This window comes from Cupressus sempervirens, chromosome 3 (genome assembly GCF_028749045.1).
Source record: "Cupressus sempervirens isolate cs-2001-9-10 chromosome 3, ASM2874904v1, whole genome shotgun sequence".
Lineage (NCBI taxonomy): Eukaryota > Viridiplantae > Streptophyta > Pinopsida > Cupressales > Cupressaceae > Cupressus > Cupressus sempervirens.
In genome coordinates, this window is record NC_143120.1 from 503,766,342 (window position 1) to 503,786,646 (window position 20,305).

Genomic DNA, 20,305 nt, shown 5'->3' on the forward strand with positions numbered 1-20,305 from the left:
TCCAACTCTTTTGTTAGACCAAGTAAAACTACCCCCCAAGAGATCCACATTCATAAAATCAAGATTGTGGATGAAGTTGGTGAGGTCAAGCTTACTTTCTTGATTTGGGGCTAGCCCTCCACATTTGTTGTCATCAATGAGAGAGGAGTTGAAATTCCCCATGATGATACCTTTTTTGGTGTTGAAGTTGTTGATGATTGCAATGGAACTATCCCAAAAGGCTTTCCTTTCCCTTTTAGAGTTAGGTGTATACAGGTTTAGGATGAACCAAGAATCATCACTATGGTGAAGGGAGACTTTGTAGAGGATAGCATTATTTGCACTAAAAATGGTGGATAATTGGTACTTCCTATTGTTGTAAAGAATCAGTACCCCTCCAGAGGCTCCATCCAAATTAGTGGCTACGCTATTCATGAGTTTACTAAAAGATAACTTATTAACCAATTCCCTTTTCATCTTGGTCTCCTGGATCAACAAAAAATTGGGTCTTTGATCTCTGATCATATTTCTTACTAATTCCTATTTATGGGCCCCATTAAGGCCCCTTATGTTCCAAGAAATGACCTTCATTTCTTACTTCCTGAGAATTCCTTAATGGTTCTCTAGCTCCTGTCTGCCAAGTTCCTTTTGGTTTCTTCTTGCAAGAGTTGGTTGGTTTTCTTCCTACATGGTTGCTTGGGAGTAAAACCAACATCAGCCTTAACCTTGCTTCGAGTAGTTGCTGGGGACAAAGGGGGGTGATCTCGAAGTTGGCTCTTCTTTTTCTTTTGTGTCATGCACCAATTGTTTATGTTCTCAAGAGAGCAACTGTCAATCCATTCTTCCCAATGAGAGACTGGTCAGGAGAGGAATTGTTGATGAGTTGTAGGAGTTTGGCCTCCAAACCCATGGGAACAGATTGAGCCTTCCCCTAGCCCAAGAACGAGCTTGAAGGGAAAAGCGGGGAATCCTTGGGCCTAGGGGAAGGCCTTTGGGGGGAGGACTCCTTCCTCTGAGCTTCTCTCTTTGTATTAAGAGGAGAAACCTACCTCGAGGCGATCTGCTCAAGCCCTTTTGGCACAACAACTTCCTCTACATCTGGGACTTCCACTGGGGAAGCAAAAACCACTAACTCCAAAGTAGGATCACCCTTCTTGGTTTCATTCTGCCTAGGGGCACTCTACTTGTCTACCTTGCTCTCCCTCAAATCTAGAGACTTGGTTCATTTACACCTCCAAATTAGTTTCTTCTTCCCTTTGGATGAAGGGTGAGAGGGGAAGGATATCTTCTTAGCTTTGTCTGAGGTATCAGGAGCCTTGGTCTTCTTATTTTTTGCCCTGGGACACTGATGAGCCTTGTGACCAGCCTTTAGGTAGAGAAAATAGGCAAAAGGAACAGTTTCATAGATCAATTTCTGGATGTGCACTCCGGGCTTGGAATGAAAGACCACAGTCTCAGGCATATCTATGCCTTCTCTAATGTCGATGTAGGTGCGAGCGAAGTTGAGGTAGCACTTGGAGGTAGTGATAGGGTCCATAGAGAGGAGTTCACCAAAGGTACTCGCAAGCCCCACAAAAACATTCTCATTCCAAAATTCTAAAGGCAGCTCGGGTAATCTAACCCAGATAGGGGCTTGAACAAAAAAGGAGTCGTTTAAGTTCAGATTAGAATACCACTTTTGAAGCACCAAAGTGGAACGTCCAATAGACCATTTTCCTTCACACAGAATGTTGGAAAGATCTTCCAAGCATGAAAAATTGAAAGACATAAATCCCTTTGCCATTGCCATGACTGAAACTTGGCCTTTGAGAGCCCATTTCTTCTTGATAAAAGATCTAACATCATCTATGTTTGGTCTAGGCCCCAGAAAATTTTCGATTAGAGTTGAAGGCATGGATCGAATGCTACGATCCACAATTTTTTTGGGGATGGCAATGGCACAGGAGCCTTTCTTCGAAACAGAAAGAGTTTTGACAAGCAGGAAAGAAGACTTACCTGAGGGTTTGATCCTGAAAAGGGAGGACCATTTTGTGGAGCCTTTTTTATCTGCTTTGGGATCTGAAGGAATCTTGACCACTTCCTTGGGGGGGACATTTGGGTCCCCATCCACGATCTTTGATTGGTCCCCAATATTAGGAATTGCCTGACCGTTCCTCGCCTGTGACCTGTGTTCCAGTCCAGGGGCCCGATCTCGATAGTCCAGAGGTGTCCCACCCATTAGAGAATTCAAATTTTGAGGTGTCCTGCCCATTAGAGATGCCATATTAATTTGGCACCTAAGACTTCATTTTGACATTGTAAATTCTTAATCCTTAACCCACCCATATCCTTAGGTTTACAAATATTCTCCCATTTGATGAGTGCCAATTTTTTGTCTTCTTCACAATCCTTCCAAATAAAATTCCTCAGTTTAGTTTTGAATTTGAGGAAGTGTCGCTTGGATAAAGGGAGACAAGATAGAGGGAGGGTTGGAATGGCAGATAAAATTGATTTGATCTCGATACTTTTTCCAGCCTTTGTCAACCAGTTATCCTTCCAGCTACTAAGTTTTGCATCCACCTTCTCTAAAGTATTACACTAGAGCTTACTAGATTTCAAGCCTCTCTCTTAGGCAATTCCCAAATACTTACAGGGGAATAAACCTTTTTTGCATCCCATGATCTTGCATATTTGATAATCTATTTTAGGTCTTGTATTTATAAAATAAATCTCATATTTGAGCTCATTCACTTTCTATCCTGAGGCTTCCATGTAAGCTTTAATGATGGCTTTTAGGCCAAGAGCCTCTACAACTATACTTTTGTCAGGCAAAATAGTATTGTCTGCATATTGTTGATGTGTAATGTTGGGCATATTTTTGGTAATAGTAATGCCTGAAATCTTTTGATTCTTATGAGCATTAGCCACCACTCTCCCAAATACCTCTACCATGATGATGTAAAGTGAAGGAGATAATGGATCTCCTTGTTTGATACCTCTCGATATATCAAAAAAACCTTTAGGCGTTCTATTAATGAGGATTGAGATTTTGGGAAAGGATATGAATTAAAAAATGAGGTTGATCCATTGATGAGAAAACCCAAAAGCTTCAATAACCTTACATAGGAACCACCAATCAACCATTTTGTATGCTTTTTGAATGTCTAGTTTCATGAACATGCATGCCTCTTTGTTCTTACAAGCAAAATGAATTGTCTCTTGAATGGTAATAATTCCATCAAGAATGGATCTACCTGGGACAAATCCTGTTTGTTCCTTCGATACTGACTTTGGAAGGATACCCTTTAGTCTATTTGCTAAGACGTTAGAAAGAACTTTGTAAACAGTGTTACAAAGAGCGATAAGTTTGAAGTCTCTTGGGGTCTCAGGCTCTCATTCTTTGGGTATCAAAGTGAGAAAGGAATGATTGATTTTCGATAATAGAGCACCCCCATTTCTTGAGGTTTCAATCACTTTCCAAAGATATATACCAATAATATCCCAACATTTTTGGAAAAATAAGGCCTAAAAACCATCTAGGCTAAGGGATTTATCCGAATTCATATTAAAGACTCTCGTTCTGACCTCTTCCAAAGTGATGGGTTTATTTAGAACCCTATTTTCTTTGGTTGTAACAATTTTTGGGATTACTTTGAGAAGATTAGCTTGCGTTGTTCTATTAGACCCTTCATAATTGTTTAAAATATTCTAAAAGTATTCTATGAAGGTATCCACAATTTTACTTGGTTTATCAGTTAGGATACCCAAGTGATTTTTGATACAAGATATTTTACTCTTTAATCTATTATATAAAGTGGAGTTGTGGAAGAATTTTGTATTCTGATCCCCTTCATCTAACCATCTCTCTCTTGATTTTTTGTCTCCAAGAAATTTCTTCTTTGGATAGTATATCCTCTTGCTTTGCTAATAGTTCTTTTTCTAACATATAGTTGTCGTTGATCATACCTTTCTTAATTACTGCTAAGTTTAAATCCTTTAATTGCTTTTCTATATCTAGTTTTTCTTTAAAGATATTATTGAAGTGTTCCTTATTCCATCTGAGAATTTGTTCCTTAAGCATTTTTATTTTAGTGATGAAAATGAACATCTTTGAACCTTCAAAGTTGTCTTGTGCCCACCATTCTTTAATATTATTGATAAAACTAGGGTCTAAAAACCACATTTTTTCACATTTAAATAGGTACCTAGCAGGTTTATGTGGCTCTAAAAATTCAAATCTAACTAGAAAATGATCAGACTAGTAATTGACAACATAGAAGATTGAAAATTCAGATTGTTAACATCCAAATCACCTTTAATCAAGAACCTGTCAAGTTTTTCAGCAATGTAAGAGAAATCCTTCCTCCTACTATTCCATGTGAAAATCCCATTACTGATCGAAATATCAATCATGTTATGAGTATCACACCATTCTTTGAAGTCTTTGGATGCTTGTGATATTTGTTGACTTCCACCTACTTTTTCATTAATATTTAAAATTGTATTAAAGTCTCCACCTACTAAAAATAGACTACCCTTAAAATTACTCATAAATATGCCAATATCTTCCCAAACTGCTTTTTTACTAAGATTTCTAATTGGGCCATAGACATTAATGAGAATAAACTTAAGGTCTGATTTTATACTCTAGACACTACCACTGATCCAGTTATTACTAATGTTTAAAATGTCTATGAAAACCTTCTCGGGGTTCCAAAAGATTCCTAAACCCCCTAAACCCCCTATTGACTCTTGAAAGACAGAATTTTAGAGACCTAACATCTTATCTAATTTAGTTCCTTCTAACTTATTTAATTTAATTTCCCAAATTAAAATGTATCAGATTCAAAGGATTTAAGGTTTTGTTTTAATAACCTTTTTCTACTAGGAGCATTAAGACCCCTAGCATTCCATGTTGTGATCTTCATGCCTCCTCAGGAAGGCACTTCCCCTTCCCATTATTAAATAATTGATCTATCTTTTGTTGTTCTCTGATGTGCCCATTTGCTTCCCTGAGTTCCTTTAAGGATCTTCTTCCTCTTTTACCTTTCACTTTGCCGCATCTGGGTGATTTAAGACCTTCTTGGTTCATTTGAATCCCAATTTGGTCTAAATTTATTTTCGCATTCTAAACAACAATAATATTATTACAAGAGTTTCTTTCAACTTGATTTATTAGATGAGGATGCTTTTCTAAATCTGTATTTGATCCTACTTTGTTGTCATTACTCATACCTTTATCCTTCTATTCTAAAACTATTCCTTGCTCTTTTATCTGAGATTGACTCATGTTATTATCCTCATTCTCAATGTTTAATAGATCTCTTCTTAGATCTTCACAAGTGTAATTGTTCCCTGCTAATTTGAGAATTCTCTTAATTAAATCTTCCTTATGAACTTTAGTACTTTTATCAATGTTCTCAAAGCTAAATACTTGAACTAATTTGTCAAATAAAATATTAAGGCTATCTTCTTCTGGTTTTGATGTGCTCATAATCTCCACTGCTAGGTCCAAGATACTATCCTTATTCAAGAAATCATGAAATTCCTCTATAAGAGACTTGTTTGCTTTCTTTGTGCTCATTTCCTTATCCTTTTGGTCACTTACTAGGGTAAATGGTGAATTTATTGAGGCTACTGGAGTTTTCCAAAACTTGTATAAGCTATTAGAGACCAGAGTTACTCCTTTGTCATCTAACTCCTACAACTAACAATGTTCCATTTTTCTCTTTTCCTTCTGGATTTTATATTCCTCTTCATTTTTCCTGTTTGAATCAAATAACAAAGAATTCTCTATGTCCTCTATATTACCCTCTTTATTGTCCCATGCAACCTCTGCTTGCTATAATATTGAATTCACTTTGTGTTTGACATCTTCACTTGGAGGACTCAACTTATTCTTTGTAGACATTTTATTAAGTGGGGATTTTATATCCTTATGCTTAGCTGTAGTGGGGTTGAATTTTTCCATTTCCTTTTCTTTACATGTCACTTGTTCTTGTAGATGCTAAGATTCTCTATTTCCACTGTTTTCCTTGACTGTGCCATTTTCTACTATCTTACTCTGTCCCATACTACTTTTTGATTCTTTTTTCTTTCCTTTAGATCTCTATTTCCTAATAGAATTATCATCTTTTGTCAATTCTAGATTCTCCTTATGATCAACCACTATGAGTGATTTAAGCTTAACTTTGTTTGCTAGAGAGTCACCTGTCCTTCCACTGGTTGTCCTTTCTGTGCAAAAAGGCTCTGTATGGAACTCAAAATTCTCATGAGAGATTGTGGAAATGTTCTGATCTAAATTCCTTTGACTCATTCTCTTTTTCTTGATTCTCATCATTGGGAACTTGCTGTTGAAATCTGATGTGAGAGGATGTGTCTTGAATCTGATTTTGTTATTGTCATCTAACCTTATAATATCTGATATTTTACCTTCATAGGAATGTAGTTTAAGAACATATGTAGCTTTGTTTGTTATTACTTTCCTTTGTATCTGCGTCGACTGATTAAACTTGGATTTGATAAGCATTTTCACATTATTGCAGTACTAAAAGGTGGAATCAATACCTATTAACTCTCCCAAAGAAAATCCTACAGACCTAAGTATCTCTATTTGTAGAATCTCTAGAGGTAAAGATTGAATATTAAACTAGGTTGGTATCATAAAATCTAACCCTTCTCTAAAATCAGGGGTCCATTCTACAAATTTAACAACATGACCTTTAAAAAAACACTCAAACACTAATTTTTTTATTTTTTTAAAAAAATTCATCCAAACAAAGTAGATAGAGAATTCTTTCTAAAAAGTGAGAAATACTTACCTGTTCATTACAATATTCTTCTAACCAGTTAGAGAGAAGGGAAAAAATATAGAGAGAAGGGGAAAATATTTCTTAGGGCCATTCCAAATCGTGAAGATTCCTACCTTTTGACATTCAAGCCAAGTATCTCTGACTTCCTTATTGGAAATAATTATAGCATTATCTTCACGTTTTGATGAAGACCAGGGACCATGATATTTCTTGGGTTTTGAAGAAGAAAGAGCAATCTCAGTTGTAGGGAGATGATGCGGGGGAATATATGAGCTCGAGGAAGCGATAGCAGATGAAGGATTAATCTTAATCCTATCGGAGTGATGCAGGTCAAAATACGAATGCAAATCTAAACTTATTGGTTTTGGAGAAATCTCACAAAAATTAGGGTGGGCATACTTAGTCAAATTGAAAACCCTAAATTGGTTTTCTAGGCTGTCAATGGTAAAGAATGCATGGGATCTGAAACTACTTGATGAGCCTAAGTAATTTGAAGAAATTTCAGCCTTGGAGTGCTTGAACTCAGTCGAATATGTTATCTACCCATTTAATGCCTTTTGCTGCAAGCATGCCCCATGTTGACTTTGATGGCTTTGGTTTTCTTTTTCTTCAAATTTCTCTAGGATGGAGAATTTATTGGTCATTTTGATTGCATAATTGGATTTTGTCGAATATTGGAGATCCAAAGAAAATCGTGATCTGGTCTGGTCCTTAGTGTATGCTCATGAATTGCTCCCAGTCTAGTGAAATGATCTAGGGTTTTGGTTTTTATTTCTTTGATAAAACAATTGCTCTACTTTTTTCGCTAATCTGTAGGAGTTCGCCATTTTTTACTGCTCGTGCATGTATTATAACTAAATGCATTAAAGTTATATTTTTGACGTATTTATTTTTATTTAATTTAATAATTATTATTTAAGAGTTTTATTTTTTATAATAAACTCTAAATAATATTATTAGTTGAATTAATAAATATATTATTAAAGCGTCTCATTATTTAATGAGAGAGAGAGAGAGAGAGAATAATTTAATAAAGTTTATTTTAATTAAATTACATAAAGCTTATGCATGAAATTAAAATATAATAAATTAAATAAAAGAGAAAGCAAATTAATTTAATTTTTAAATTGCTAAAAGCGTGCATGAAAATGAAAAAAGATAATAAAATATTAAAAGAAATTGATCAACGAGTTCCCCCACGTAATTGCATAATTAGATTCCAAATTAAAGAACTCTTTATCAAAGATTGTGTGATTGCACAATCAGAGCCCCAAATTAAGGGAGAAACTCTTTATTAGAGATCTAGAGCTCATTTTGCAATTAGACGAGGTTTTGGAGGAGCAATTTCGAAGACAGAAGTTTTCAGAGAAAGGGGATTGTTTTGCGTGCTTCATGTGATTGTCGTTTTAGCATCAGATCCAGGTAGGATCTCGTGTTTTTTTGTACAGTGGTTTTCCATCCTTCAAATTTATGTCTTCTCTGTGTTTGTTATGTTTCTGTTTTCAGAATTCTTATCAGTTGAAACCCTTGTTTGCATATTTATTGTTCTTCGTTTTCGAAGACATCTATAACTGAATGTCATTCCTTTGAAATCATTGTTTGCTAATTTAGAATTAAAACCCTCGTTTGATGAACTGAGTGATTCATATTGGAATTGTTAAAATTGAGATGAGGATTTGGAAAATAAATTAAAATTAAAAAATGCAATATTCAATTGGTTAACCATATTTTTCCATTTCAGAAAATTTCCATTTTTAGTAAGTTTTTGTTTTTGGAAAGTTTCTATTTTTAGTAGGTTTCCATTTTTTTAAAATTTCAATTTTAAGTAAGTTTCCATTTTTGGAATGTTTTTGATTTTAGTAAGTTTCCATTTTTTGGAAAGTTTCTATTTTAGGAAAGTTTCTATTTTCGCAAGTTTCCATTTTGGGAAAGTTTCTATTTTTAGCAAGTTTCTATTTCAAGAAAGTTTTTATTTTTACCAAGTTTCTATTTTGGGAAAGTTTTTATTTTTAGCAAGTTTCTATTTCAAGAAAGTTTCTATTTTTAGTAGGTTTCTATTTTGGAAAAGTCTCTATTTTTAGTAGGTTTCTATTTCACGAAAGCTTCTATTTTTAGTAGTTTTCCATTTTGGGAAAGTCTCTATTTTTAGCAGGTTTCCTTTTTGGGAAAGTTTTTTCAAAGTTTAATTAATTTAAAATTATTATGGTAATAATTATTATTATTAATTTTAATAAGTATTGTTAAAATTTTAAATTTAATTATTTTAAATTTTGATTTATTACTTTATTATTTAAATATAATTATAAAGTAAATTGAAAATCAAAGAAATTACTTGGGAGAATTAATGGTTATCTTTAGTAAACTTGGGTTGTGCTTGATGATTCGATTTTATATGAAAATGATTTATATTGCTAGGAAAATTTTCTTATTTGAAAACCTTAGTAATTAACATACTTCAAATAGATGAAAACTGTGATGTGTATGTTCACTGAACTCTTATGTTTTGATAATGAATTGAACTATGAAACAATGTTTAAACAACTTTATATGATTTTTTGAACTCTTAGAATTCTAGTGAACTCAAAAACCTTAGTAAATCTGGTAACTAGAGAAATGGAAACTGAAACCCTGATTGAGATCGAAAACATTATGAACTGTAATATTTGGAAATGGAAATGAAAACTTGAAAACCTATAGTCAACATTGAGCTTATGTGTTTTCAAAACCTTATGAATCATGAAAAAATGACTTTTGTATGTACTCTTTATGGCATATCATTTACTAATGTTGGGTTGCAGGGTTGACTTAATACTTTGACCAAATCAGGATCTTTACCAGAAGCTTAGGAGTTTTGTTTTGTGATGTCATGATGATGTTTTGATCTTGATCTTTTATACTCAACCATGGTAATGTGTCTAGTATGCTCTATAAGATGTTTTGATTTATTGATCGTTATGGCTTTCCAGCATTCTTATGTGAAACTAAGGTGAATGGTGTGACTTATCTGATATAACCTTTGAGTCTTCGATTAGTTGTTTTTGGATTGCTTTCAAGTCGCTTGTATAGGACAAAGGTGTTTGTATGATTTGTTCTTGGTGAAGTTATGTTATGACATGGATTTGGTTTATGTTTACCTGATCTTCGATCAATTCTGTAAGGATGAATGTAGTGGTGGAATGTGTGATTTTGATTAGTGATATTTCAATGCTTATCAATTGCTTATTTAAGAACTGATGTATGGTATGTGGTCTTTTGTGATCTTTTGATTTTATTGAGCTTAGGGTAGGTTATTTATATATCATGTTAGGAAGTGGCTTGCAATGGAGGCCGAGGCCCTAAAGAGGCTGACGGGTAACCCATTGTAGGTTATTTAATAAGTGATAACATTTCATTAAATGGGTTTAAAATGAATTAATAAGAGTCATTATTTTCCTCGCCCATGCCTCTGGTGCTAGTACAACCTTGGATGGGAGTAGAGAGGATGCTTGGTTGTGACCATGTTTTGTTAGTATGCCTTGTCAGTATGAAAGGATACTAGTGCCACATAGAGTCACTAGGGGGCTAGAGGATTAAAAGACTAGCCAAGTAACCTTAGAGTTAGTTCGTGTGATGACACTTGCCCACATGCATAATATATTTCATATGTATCTGTGTTGCCTCTAGGTTTAATTGATACTTGTGTCATGGTACGCTTTGAGATAGTTTTCTTTCAAGTGATTCCTTGAATCTAGATGTTGGTTTTAACTTTTGAGTTTGTTATTCTATTTGGGACTTGAGTTTATCTCGTCAACGCAGTGGGAGTGGGCCTTTTTGGGTTCCACGAGGTTGGGGTAGTGTTTTTTCTTATACCATTGGTATCCGACCGTTGGATATCGTTGTTGGATGTGTTTGTACAGATGTTCCTTTTAATCTGATCTTGTATTTCTATGATGGATGGTTAAATTATAAGTGTATTGTATTTGATTTCATGTATCTTAAGAGATGTTGTAATCTATTTCATGATGTATATTATTCCATCCCTTCATATTGTGACTTGTACAGTGGATGATTGTGCATTATGGTTATTGCCAAGTGGCATTCAAGATGATTGTATATTGTTTAAATGGATTCATTATTTTACATTATTCTTTGATGAGGATTTATTATATATTGGATTAGTGTTAATTAAAATTAAATGTGATTCGTTGTCATGGGACCCTTAAGAGTTGTGACTTGATTATGTGTTGTTAATATTTGAGTGTATGTTATTGCTTCCACTATTCTATGACTGATGTATATGTTATCTTTAAAAAAAATGTTTGCTAAACTTAGTAAAACTTTAGGTTAACTTCTTTTGGGTTCCCTAGTGGGACGTTACACTAGTACCCACCTCTTTATAAATGTAGACAAAGAGGAGACAGAAAAACTCCAAACTTGGTTTAAACAGAATGGAAGTAACATTACCTCATCAATTGTGTAAGCTATAGATGTGTCTCTACAAACAACAAGGAAAACAATTGCTAATATTGAAGAACAAACTATGTGTTTGGCCCAATCTATTCAATACAATGTAAAAGCAACAATACAATTCATAAAATCACAATCAATCTACTACCCATCTTTCCCCCTTCGTCCAAATGGCAAAAAATATAGCAAAAAATTTGTGTAGAGTGTTGATGAGACATTGAATTGTTCAAAGGGAAAATCTACATTTATAGATTGCATATATAGATATATACTTAAATCAAATCTAGTAGATTATACATGATCACTATGGGTTGTCATTTTTAATGAACCAACTACCAACATTTTCAGTATGTCTACAAAATATTTGTATATGCTATAGTTCAACCAAGAAGCAAAAAATGATGTTGGGACTATAATCAAACAAGTCCTTTTTAAGAAGATTATCTTCATGGCTATCCCAGTTGCATATGATTCAAGTCGTGTTCAAGGTCAATTGAAGTCAATAATCACCAAAGTTGACCTCATGGATTTTGTTGAAGAAAACACTTCCTTGTTGGAAAGAATCAATGATATGTAAAATAGTGATAGTGCCTAATTATAGCCCAGGTTCTTATGCTATGCCTATGTATATTTGAAAGACTATATAGTACATTTCCATATTTAACAAATGAAATAGTGAAAGTTGTCTATTATTGTTTTGGTTTCATTTTTCAGAAATTGTCTATGTAATACTAAATGTTTGAATAAGATAAATTGTATAAAATTGATAAATGTTTTTAATTTTAATTTAAAATCAAGTTTTCTACTTATTTTAAGAATCGTGTGTTAAATTGTTTAGGTGAAAATGAAGTCTACTCCTTATTGTTGGAGTTATTAATTTCCATTGCATCTTCCCTTTATGTATGAATATTAAGACTTACTTAAATACAATAGCAAAAAAAATGTCTATTATTGTTTTGGGTTTATTTTGCAAAGATTATTTGTGTTCAATACTATATGTATGATAATTGTATAAACATTGATAAGTGTTTTGATTTTTAATTTAATAGTATCTTCTGCTTATTTTATGAATTACATGTTAAACTATTTACATGAAAATGAAATCTCTACTCCTTTTTGTCAAGATATTTATTTCCATTGCATGGTGAGATTACTTAATAATAATGTTATTTTTGTTTGTATTCGTCTTCTCCAATTTTACACATTTTTTGCTCTGTATGTATGAATACTAAGACTTACTTCTTTATTTATTGTTAAAAATCTTTGCCCCACAAAAGTCTCAACCTAGTTCCTCTAAAATGTAACATCAAAGAAGGCAAAGTCGTAAAAGAAGTCAATAATTCTACGCTCACCAAAAAGAAGAAGTAAGTGTTTGATGTTGTATACAACAAAAAATAAAAAGTAAAAAATTGAGATATCAATATGAACCCCATACAAAAATTTGATAATGAATTCACCATAGCTTCTTGGAGATTTCACAATATGCCAAATGCATTGTCAAACTTGTAGACATGTAGAATATGTAGCGAATGTTACCCTAGAATACATACCAATTCAATAGGAAATGATGCAATTTGTGCTAGAAAATTTCATGAGAAAGGAAGACGTCAATTCTCAGAGTCTAACAATATGGATTCATGGAAATAACTAGAAGTATTAGGAAACTTGACCCAAGTTGAAGAGATGCTCATAGCACGAGTAAATAGAGTAGTGCAAGTAACCCATGCTCATGATGAAGAATATAAATATTGTGGTCATACGATTAGCTTCCTACAAGATATTAGAAAAATACTAAAGTATCTCCCACATAGAATTACAGAGCTTGATGTCCTAATAATTCAAAGATTCTATAAACAAGGAAACTATTATGATTTCTATGTAAGTAGAAGTTGTGTATGGGATGCATTAAATATAAGATGAAATATGATCCATATTACAAGGATGTTGAATCTCAAGAGAAACTCCTAAGATAAGTGTAGACATTTAAAGCATGCTTCATATCATTAAGGTTGACCGTGAACATGTATCATCACCAAATATTGAGCGTATTCTTGATGAGGATCAACTTGAAAATGAAATAATGCACTCATCGTCATTTATGGTTAGATTTTGAAATAAACTACATGAGTTAGATTTCATTAAAGAAATATTGCAAATTACAATTGAAAATGATAGACTTCTTCAATTGTCAAAGCTTGACTCTTCCCAAATAAATGAATACAATACTAAGGGCCTTCTAGACATGGATTTTTTGACACCTTTCTCACATTTAATCACATTGCCAATACAAACTTACTATCAAAAATTTGAGATGCATGAAAGTGTTGTACTTAATGAGATTCCATGATAATAGGTTTGGAAGTCATCCAAGGTTTCACTATTTTGTATCAAACTCAATGATGTGGCATCAAAGCCAAGGAATTTTTTTGTATTTCTTAAAAAAAATTTAGAGGATTACATAACAAATACCATTGATAGCCTTCGCTTCCACATACAACAATTTCCCAACACTCAACTCATTGAAGAACTGATGAGCTTTTGATCTTCCTTAAAGGGAACCCACTCATATTTGAACAAAGTTGTGGTGAACTTTCAAACATAATCAAATAGTTAGGAATCCCAACTTTATTCTTCATATTTAGTATTACATACACTAAATGGCCTACAATATAGCTTGAGAACAAACCAATAATGCACAAACAACATTATTAATAACCCACATATGACATCCCTATTTTTGCAATAATGATTCACTATATTTCATGAAAAGGTCTTAGAAAATCTTTTTGGTGTGACTAACTACTAGTATAGATATGAATGGAAACATTGAGGATTGAGACACACTCATGTGTACATTTGGCTTACCAATGCATCCAACATAGAAAAAATTAATTGGAAAAACCATGGTGATGTAGAACGAGCAAAGACATTCTTTGACAAATATGTCGGTGCATGGAGTCCTTGTATACTATCTAATACATGCAATACACAACAACAATCTATGCAAGAAGACCCTTTCTTTGTTGAAACACCTAATATATTCACTAGAGATAAGATTTTTGACTATGAAGATTTGATCAATCATATCCAAAGACACATACAATGTACCAAAGCAACATACCTATGTAAATGAGGTCATATTTCAGAGTGTCGATACAAAGATCCTTGGATTGAATGTGTCAGATTATCATCAACATGTGATGAAACTAGAGAGAAAACATATCTCCTTGCATGTAATGGTGATAGATTAAACATACATAGTCCACACATGGTTGTAATATGGAGAGCTAATGTAGATTACTAGCTAGTTTAGTAAAAAATGCTCATTCTTAAATATATAGCCAAATATGCATCGAAGGCAAACATGAAATATGAGAGTTGATTTATTATGCTAACATGAATATGTAAACAACAAGTAGGAGAAGACCAAGCACTGGCAGTATATCAAAAATCAATGGTTGATATTATTGTCGACCATGATATTGGTGCATAGGAGACATACCATATCTAACAAATAGTACCACTTGTTGTTTGCAATTGCTCTTTTGTAACACTAAATGTTGGATGAAAAGTATTTCATCGGTTGCAAAAAGTCCAAATGATAAGACATTACTATTGGACTATCTGCACTCATATATACAACACCCTATTGAGATGGAAATTATATCATTGATTGAATTTTCCATATCATTTGCCTTCTCAATTACTTGTAAAGGGTCCAAATGGAAAGATTGAAAATAGAAGGCAATTGTGAATGTCTCTCCCTAGTTCTATATTGTTCTAGATGAGGATTATAAACAACTTGAGACATTTTCTAGGAGTGGGCTTCTTCTATACAAGCATTACAATAGAATTTATATAGATATTGGTCTCACAAGAAGATGGAATTATTATAAACTTGAAACAAATGAATTTATATAAATACTATTTGTGGCCTCTTGATCACTTGAACAATATAGAGGTTGACCATGAAGAGGATGAAGATGTTTACAATGAGGTAGATATGATAAATATGATTCAAATAGATGAATGGGAGTTTTTATCACAAATGGGGCTTTCCAATGGTGACAATTTAAATTCTCTTGAAATGCTTGGTTGAGGCAACTTTGATAATATAAAAAATGGGATGAATGTTCCATACCTTCACATTTGCACAACACTACAGAGTGATGTATAAGTATAGGTAAGAAGTCCAAAAAAGATGAACAACCCATATTACAAGGCCACACTCCATTATATCCCATATCTCCCAAACAGGAACTGGCATTTACCATTATTAAAGAGCATTATAGTGATAATTCCTTCAAACAACCCTTGCACATGATCGTACAAGGAATAACAGGAATATGAAAATTGTATTTGATGCATTAAATCAAACATTCAATTTGGATGTTGGAATAAAAAAATGATAATCCACTCCTTATTGTTGCTCCTATGAGAATCACTTCATTCAACATACATGCCTCAACTATGCATACTACTCTTAAAATACCAATAAGAGAAATGCAACCACTATGCAGAAAATTGCTATTATTATTTCAAGAAGACATGAGACATATAAAATACCTCCTTATCGATGAGATGAACTTCATAGGACCCAACTTACTTTTGAAAATAGGTATGAGACTGCATGAATCTTTCCCCATCAACAACAACTATGATTTGGGGGATTATTTATAATTCTTGTTGGTGACCTAACACAAGTACCATCTATTATGGAAAAACCAATGTACACATCACACTCTAATGCCCAATTCGTAAGGGAGAAATTCAAAATAATTATCATGTTGACCACCATCTTTTGTTAGCAAGGTGACACCCAAACTCAAATTGACTTCTATTGATTATTACAAAACATACACAATGCAGAAGCAACTAAGAAAGATTAGGATTTACTAACACAAAAATACGATATGTACTTTTGAACGAAATGAATTTTACTAGAAGATGCACCTTTACTCTACACATAATCTTGTGGTGTACATAATAAAAAAAAAGGCTTATATTACTAAATCTTCTCATTGCACTTAATACCTTTGAACAAACACATGTAAAAACAAATAATGGAAATGGTGTTGACCAACTTCCCTTGAAACTCCTACTATCTAGAGGAACGAACAATGTTAACAACAAACATTTGGATTCAAACATGTCTTGTCAATGGATCTCTTGTGGAGGTGCTAGATATTTTGTACACAATTAGCTCTAAGCCCTCATATTTACCTTTGTACATGATTGTCCATTTTGATACACCTTGGAACCGAGATGACCCAAAAACTTTACCTATAACACTACATCCTTGGGTAATCATAGACAAATACCACTATCCATGGCATGGACAATAACCATCTATATATCCCAAGGAATGACACTTTACAAATCAACAATTGACATAGGTAAAACAAAAATACAAGGGTTGACTTTTATAGCTATAGCAAGAGTCAAACCGTTAAATGACATTTGTATAGAGTCATGATTTTCCTTTGATCGCTATGCAAGAATATAAAATAATCCATACATAATTATCAAGTAAAATGAAGAGACTTAACTACAACATCTCATTATAGTGTAGAAAGGTGCAACTTCTTGCAATAGTTTGTACACCAAAGTTAATTTGTCAAGCATTTCCTTTCTCTCATTCAAAATGGTTCAAATATATGCATTTTGTATCTTTTATGCTAGATCATCCAAAGACACTAGTGTATATTTTCAATGTGTAGATATGCAACTAAGGAATAAATTGGAAAGTATTTCCTAGTCTCATACTTTACAAGCACAAGGAATCACCAATTCTTCAAAGTGTTCATAAATTTAAAATTTTAAACAAAAACAAAAACACTATGTAATACATATATTATTTTAATGTTGCAAATACAATTATATGTAAATGCTTCTAAAATGTTAAACATTAAAATATATTGTACCTACAATATTGAGCAATCCTACAAGGTATCTTCAAATCAAATAATAAGAAAAAAGTAGTATTTTACAGATAAAATGTTACTACAAAATGATTATTGGTTTGATTATAAATAAGACTCGGATGGACTTAAAAATAACAAGTCAAAATTTTCACAAAAATAAATTATAATATTCAACCATTATTTACAAATTTATTTAATATTTAACTATCGATGAATCCCTTGCCCCTCATTCGAATGCAAGTACTAGTTATCATTGTTTTAAGGCAATTAGGTTAGGAGTGGGAAATGGAAGGAGGGTGGGCCACATCCCCTCGCCCTCGGCCCGCCTCACCCTTTTCAATTTAAATGTTTTTTTAAGAAAGAATAATAATATTTTTTTATTGATAAAGTTTATAAATAAATTTATTTATTAAGTTTATTTAATTTATAGTTAGCTTTATTTTAATTTGATTTTTTTAGTTCAATTAATATAAAATTTTAAAAGGTTTTATATTTTATTTAAATTAAATGTGTGGCTTATTTTAAATTATTTATTGATATAATTTAAGTTAGATAATGATTTGATTGGGATTGGTCATAAATAAATAAATTTATAATTTAATATTGTTAAATTATAATTAAATTTATAAGTTAAGCTAATTACTATTGTGGGTATCTTAAATAAATTCATCTAAAGAAATGTCAATAGATATCCATTATTAAATTATTAAAATTTAACTTAATACATATAAAAATATTTATGTTTCTTTGTATCTCTATTTATTTTTTCCACTCACTTAAGGTTTTTATTTTAATTTCTAAAAAAATGATTATTTAAATCTCCAAAGTTTATAATTTTAGCAAATATTTTTTGTGGTGTTTGTTAATTTTCTTTAAATAAATTCAATTTATAATTAATATTAAGATTTTGACATGTAGATGGTTATCAAATTTAACCTAAAAGGGTAAATGTTAACATTAACATACTCACCATCCCACTCCACCCTTTCTTCCATTGTAGAATGTCTATCAATATTAATAATTGATTTTTTATTATAATCAATATTAGTTGTATTATGTGGTCAATTGAGAGTTTGTAGTTGGGACCCTTTGATTGATTGATTGTCAATATGAGTAAGGTAGTGCCCTAGGTGTGACCTTGTATTTGAAACAAATCATTTTACGTTTTATGTCTTTTTCTTTGGGTTTATCTAGTGAAATTTTTATAATCATTTTGATGTCATGATTGGTTCATGTAAACTATGGGTGCACCTGTCAGTATGCATGTGTTCTATTGAGTTTTGTTCATTATGTTATTTAACCACAAGACATAAAAACCATTATTGTGTGGAGTTTGATTTAGTTGGTTACATTGTTTCTTCTTATGTGATTGTTCTATAATTTAAAAGGTGATATTAATTTGTGTTTTACTCCATGTTGAAGACAGATGCCTTGATACTTTTTGGATTTATGTAGAAACAAGTTTTGAAGGGACTGGAAACCCTTTACAACTTTAGAGAATAAAGGTATTCAATGAAATCCCCAAGATAAAATGCTACCAACAATCACTGACTAGTAGCCTAAGATAAACTAGTGGAATAGTGCAAATGACAACACTATCAAGACCAAAAGAAGCTAGCAATTTAGTAAAATAAATAAAGCCCAAATTGCCCCCATTAGGTTAGAAAACTAGGACCCCACAAATTGCAAGATACAAGGAAAAGCTAGGGTTTTCCTTTTTCTCCCTTCTTTTGGAAGTGAAGAGTCACGTCAAAATGAGGAGGGAACCTCTTATGGTGTTTACCAATAACCAAGATCCACCCCTCATCCACCATAGTAGCCTTATCCTACCAATCTTGAAAAAACAAAACCTAGGATCCCATAATAAAATAATACAAGAACCAACAATAACTAAACCAATAAGAGAGTTCTAGCCAGGACTAGCATTGGAGCTCTCCATTGAAGGAATGACATCAAAATTTCATTAGACAGAACCTACAACAATAGTCACCACAACAATCACATCAAAGAGAGATAATTTGATGTTATTGATGATCATTGTTTTGTGTTTGAGATAATGAGAAAATGGATTTGGTTATTGGGATGTCCATTATGGGATGGACTATTTTCTATCCTCGTATGGGATGATATGTTCTTTACTATGCTCTAGCATTTACTTGGTGAATTTTCATAAGTTCATTATTTATGAGAAGTCTTTAATGCTTTTGGTATTGTTTAGTCTAGGTTTCTTTTGGGTACATTATGAGGAGCATAGAGGGGAAGTGGCTTGCAATGGGGGCAAAGTAACTCATTGTAATTTACATAATAAGTGATAACTTAATAAACTTTGGGTTATGATAAAACATTTAAAATATAATTGTGTTCCTCATCCATGCCTTGAACACTAATACACGCTAGGATGGGAGTGGGAGTGGGAGAAGATGCTTTATTGAGGTTTTGCATGGTTGGTTTTTCATTGCCTGCACGAGAGGATTACTCTAGAGTTGACTTATGTGATGACACTTCCCTATATGTGTTCTAGGTTCCTACGTTGTATTTGGTACACCTAATTTGTGTCTCAATCATCTATACCTTATAACCATTTATTACCATTTTATATAATGTGTCATTTGTATCAGTCTTGTTTGTTTGGTTGTTTCTTTGAGTGAGGCTTGGTGTTATCTCCTCAACATGGTGGGAATGAACTTTTTTGGGTTCTGTGTATTCAAATGGTAGTGATTCTTTTACCATTGAGAACCAACATTCATGCTATGACCACTAGATGATCCTTATTGCCACTTCTATCTTCTTGTTCATTACTTGGAGGCTCTCATATTGTTCATCATGAGATGCTATCATGTATTCTATGGCATATTGCTATGTGATATCCATTAATATGTATATTTGTACTTGTATTGTATCATGACTTGATTCATTATTATTGTTATCCCTTCATGTACTGTGGAAGATGTGTTATTGTATATGCCATGATGTATCATTGTATCTTATAGATTATACATTTATTTATGTGGTTATACTAAATGCAATTTGATTCCTTCTATGCCATGTCTATGTAATAGTCTACTTATTGGTATGAGTTCATTTCAATACGGCTAATTGACAGATGTGTTCTATAATGAACTTAAGATGTACCATGTGTTTATGGTCTATCTTAGCTAGTTTAAT